Source organism: Orycteropus afer, unplaced genomic scaffold (genome assembly GCF_000298275.1).
Source record: "Orycteropus afer afer isolate SDZICR_OR568_19922 unplaced genomic scaffold, OryAfe1.0 scaffold00042, whole genome shotgun sequence".
Lineage (NCBI taxonomy): Eukaryota > Metazoa > Chordata > Mammalia > Tubulidentata > Orycteropodidae > Orycteropus > Orycteropus afer.
Genome location: NW_006921629.1, coordinates 5,607,130 through 5,612,423, shown reverse-complemented (window position 1 = coordinate 5,612,423; position 5,294 = coordinate 5,607,130).

Here is a 5,294-nt window from a genome sequence, read left to right as displayed (position 1 = left end):
AGGTCCATGTGGTCCACTAGTTCCTTGGACTAATTGTTTCCATGTGTCACTGATTTTCTTCATTCTTCTTTGCTCTGGATGAGGAGAGACCAATAGTTGTACCATAGATGACTGCTCTCAAGCTTTTAAGACCCCAGTCACTACTCACCAAAGCAGGATGTAAAACAGTGTCTTTGTGGACGATGCTATGCCAATTGACCTTGATGTCCCCTGAGACTATGGACCTGAGCCCACCGCCTCGAAACCCACTCCCTCAAGGTGTTTGGGTATTCTAAGAAGTTTTCATAACTTTGCCCCCTGTTAGCTCTACTATATACATGGACATTTTACAACACATATAATTACATATATAGCAATATTGTCCACCAAACTTATATATGGTTGTGGTTATAGTCCTGTTTGCCTACCCATACCTGATTATCTTGCCTGTCTACTTATGTATCCCCTCATATATTAATGTTTGTTATTATTCATGATGCAGGATTGTGTTTATAATAATGTTTACCTTTGTTGTCTGTAACTTTTGTGCACCTGTCTGTGCCTTCCTTTTTTCCTTTTTCCTAAGTGACATTGTGCTCAAAAAAACCAAAAACCAAACTCACTGCTGTCGAGTCGGTTCTGACTCACAGCAACTCCTCCTTGGGTTTCTGAGGCAGTATCTCTGTGGAAGTAGATTTCCCAGTCTTCCTACTGAGGAGTGGCTGGTGGGTTCGAACCACTAGCCTTTTGGTTAGCAGTCAAATGCCTTAGGCACTATGTCACCAGAGCTCCTCCCCCACTATTTGCATATTGCCTTTTCTTTCACCCAAATTAGACACCCAGTCTTGTCCATTTGTAAGGAGGTGTCTCCAACTCACTCCCCTCTGCCAAAGCAGCATCAGAGAAGGTTAGTAGGGAGCTGAAAGTACATATCTGCCATCCAGTAACAAAGCCCCTCCCTGTGCAATGTCAGTGAACAGCACATGGGGAGCCTGGACTTCTACTCCCACCCAGGACTAACATGTTACCCTCCTGCTTCCTGCTGAGGTGGTACCATAGGAAGCTTAGTGGAGGTTAGGACTGTCATCATAGCCAAGGAGAAATGTCTGCTCTGTGCTGACAGTGGAAGCCAGTCTGGGAGCAGTATAGATAGAAGCCTAGTGAGGAGCCAGAATTCCTACTCACGCCCGGAAATAACGAGTCTCCTCAGATGTCAACAGAGGCCAAATGGGGAACTGGATTTCCCAAATGGAAATCGTCCAAGAGGACATCAAAATGCAAATGGATAGTTTACAAGAGACTCACTTTCAATTCAAAGACACAAATTGGTTGAGAGTGAAAGAATATTCCATGCAAATAGTAACCAAAAGAGAAGTGAGTTGGCTGTATTAATATCAGACAAAATAGACTTTAAATCAAGTGACAAAGATACAAAGAAGGGCAATTTCTAATGAGAAAAGGGTCAATTCATCAAAAAGATAATAACAATTACAAATATATGTACACCTAACAAAGGAGCACAGCACGGAACAAGCAGTTTGCAATTGACTGCTAACCTAGAGGTGGTTGGTTTGAATCCACCTAGTGGTGCCATGGAAGAAAGGTCTGGTGAACTGCTACCTTGAACATTACAACCAAGAAAACCCTATAGAGCAGTTCTACTCTGTAACACATGGGATCTCAGTGAAGACTGAGAGAAGCCATATATGACTGATAGGAGCCTATGCAATACGTCTCCCAAATCATCTTTCCATATGGATGGGCCACCTCCAGCATGTCACCTCCCCTTACCCTGGGACTTTTAGGGAGTGACATTCCACATAGTCGGCAGAGAGCACCTTCCACCAGACCTTCTTGAAGCCCCTCAGATCAGGATAAGGACACTTATTTAGAGGGATCAGGGAGGAAAGCGGAAGCTTGCCTTGGAAGGTGAAGAAGATAAGGACTCCATTATGAAGCAGGGAAGGGACAATGGTAGGGTTCAGGGCTCCAGGCTTGTCCCCTAGGCCTTCTTCACCCCTTCTTCCAGCTAATCTGCAGGGCCTGGCAGCACATATGTTGACCTGATGAGAAAAAGTTAAAATTAATCAGAGCTCAGAAACCCTCACCTGTGGGCCTCAGCCTTTTCTAGGAAAAGGGAGGGGTGGATGATGGCAGTTACCACCACTGCAATGGGCCTCCTGAGTTCTAAAGCCAATGCGTGAAGCACTGCAAGTCAGGAGAAATATTTAGTACGGTGGTATTCAAGAACTAGTGAGCCAGAATAACACACACACACACATACACACATACACTCCACACCCTCCACCCCATCCCTAGGACTGGGAGGCAATAGTTTGGGGAAGGGTGAAAATCTGCATTTTCAGTAAGCATTCCTTACAGATCTGGGGTTTGTGGAACCTGAAGATTACAAATTTGGGGATCTCTTTAAGAAAGAGAATATCTTACTTTACAAAAGTAGGTGAACACATTGTAAGGGTCCCTCCCAGGGTGCATATACAATGAAGAGTTCTGTGGCCTAAGCCTCAGAGGCCTTGAGGTGAGTCTGCCTCTGCCTGTGGGTGGATTTGAAACTCCCTTGAAGAAAGAGACTAGCTCTTCATTCACAAGCATTTATTGAGTGCCTGCTGGGTGTCGGGCCTCCAGCTTGGCTGGGGACCACAGACCAAGAAGATGTTGTCCCTTCCCTGAAAGGTTCATAAATTTTTAGGATTGGTGGTTATGTAAATTACTAAGTGCATAACAAGCTATAAAACCACTGCCATTGAGTTGAATCCCACTCATAGTGACCCCTCCTTGTGTATCTGAGGTGGTATCATTACGGAAGTAGATTGCCCAACCTTCCTTCCAAGGAGTGGCTGGTGGGTTTGAACCACCAGTCTTTTGGTTAGCAGTCAAATGTCTTAGGCACTACACTACCAGAGCTCCTATAACAAGCTATGAGGGAAGTATATTCATCTCTCAATGGTGAACAGCACCTGATGAAACCAGGCAAGTTACTGAAACTCTGTGTGTTTCCTCATTTGCAAAAGTGGAGAGAATCATCGGCTCTGTTTCATAAGACGCTAGCCACAAGCTGGGGAGTCTCCATGGTCCCCATGCTTAGAGCAATAGATCCTCTAAAAAGAGTTGCAATACCTTCCCACATGCGTTGATGTCAGTCACCAACCAGGAAGCCCATGAAACTTCTGTGTCTAGCAGAAGCGTATCTAAGGAGTATGGCAGGTATGGTATGTACGCTGGGTGCCCTTGAAGGGAGCACCAGAGCAGTTTCTATTAACCTGGTATGGCCCACTGTCCTTCTTCAAGTACAATAGACATCCAGATATGTAGTGAGCATGAGGGGCAAGAGGGGGTACTTGCTCTTGGGTGCAAGTTCAAGGGGGAGCCAGATGAGGCACAGAATGACATTCTGAGTAATCACAAATAGGAAAGGTGTCTGACTGAGGCAGCTGGACAAGAAGGGGAAGGCATTTTTGCTGACAGTATGGACAAGTTGCCGCTATCAAGGTCTGTTCATCTTGAAATTGGGGTGATTGCTATTTAGAGATTGCACTGGGTGCTCGTTACCCTCCCTCGTAACCAGAGCCTTTATTGGAGCCTCATTGTGTGGGCAAGATTGTTTGAATCGTGCCTGCCACACCCTGGTCAATTGATAAACTCGCTGGTCTTTCGGGCCTGCCAACTCCCACCTGAGTCACCTACTTAGCATAACCTATTAGATTAGATATAGGCTGGAGTCCTTGAAGAAATTTAAGATCATTGGGTTCCTTTCAGGAACCAAATGCTTTGGGTAAAGTTAATGTGAACCCTACAATAGCCTTGTCCCTTCCGTGGATTGCAGGGGTGAGGGGTTGCTGTGCAGTGAATTACTTGATATGACTTTTCTAATCAGTCTTTGTGACTCCCACAGATTACTGGGTAGAACCATGCAAAAAAGGTGTATGGAACTCTGATGTGGGAATTGGTTAGTTTTGTCATTCTGCTGGGCTTAAAATGAGTCCTCCGAGAGGCAGAAGGGGGGATCTCACTGCTATCAAGAGACAAGAGCTGGAGGTGAAGTGGAGCATGTCCTTGGATCCAAGATTCACTGCTGGACCTTCTTGGCATATGGCTGGCAGAGATGACCGGCAGAGACAACTGGCTGAAGAACAAGAGGCACGAGACAGAGTGGCGGGCTTGCCAGCCCACAGAGTGAGAAAGCTGAGCCCCATTGGGCAGGAGGCTTGCTGGTGGAGTGGGGTTCATCTAGGTGTACCTATCAGCAGAGCTAAAAGAGCCTTGTAACACTTGCCCTAGCAGGGCAGAGGCCAGGCTGAGAGGCCAAGGGCCGGGGAGGCATGCCTGAGGGCATAGCAGAGGGGAGACTATCCTGATTGAAGAACTGTATCCTGAGCACATTCCTGAACCTTGATTTTAACCTGTTACTTCCCTAATAAACCCCATATTGGTGATCATTGTCTGAGTTTGTGTGGCCATTGCAACAAATTATCAAACCCAGCAGAGAAATAGTGAGTGTTGTGGGAGGGATGGTTGCTGTCAGAATTGGTAAAAAGGCTGGAGGATGGTGGCATGTCTGGCCTCATAGGAATAAGCATTGGGCTGCTGATGACTCTGTCTCTGCCTCTTGAAATTAGAGGAGGTCAGAGCATGCAGGAGTGGAAAAGTACACAGCTCCATGTGGCTGAAGGGCAGCAGCTGAGAACCAGGCACATAACAGATGGTGCTGGAGAAGCAGGTGGGGCTGGTTCCAGAAGCCATCATGTGCCAGGTGAAGGAGTTTGACTTTATCCTGAGCACGATGGGAGTAAGCAGAGGGATAAGAACCCATGCTTTGTGTTTTAGAAAGATCAGTTGGGCAGCCAAGAGAAGGAGAGGTTGGAACAGGTGAGGCTGAAGGTAAGGAGGCTGGTGGGGAGGAGATCCAGAAGCTCTGGTGAGTAAGGGAACTCAGCTCTGAATCTGGTGGCTACTGTGAGGACAGAGGCAGACTGTCACCAGTCATGTGTGCTATGAGAAGAGCTGTTTCACAGCTTTGTATTATCCAAGTTAAATAATTACAATTAGGCTGGATAAGGCGGCAGTACAAAATTAACTTCACAGAGATAAGAGGCTTGTGATGTGAAACTAGGTTCTGACAGACACCTGGTCAGCCTGGTCACCAGATTTGGCAGCATAATCCCATTTCTAAGAACATGCAATCAATTCCTATGGGCTGGTCCCACCTGCCCATTCCCCTGTGTGCAAATAGTCTTGGAACACTCAATATAAAACTTGGGGAATTAATGGTGGTGGTGGAATAGTCCAGACGGCAC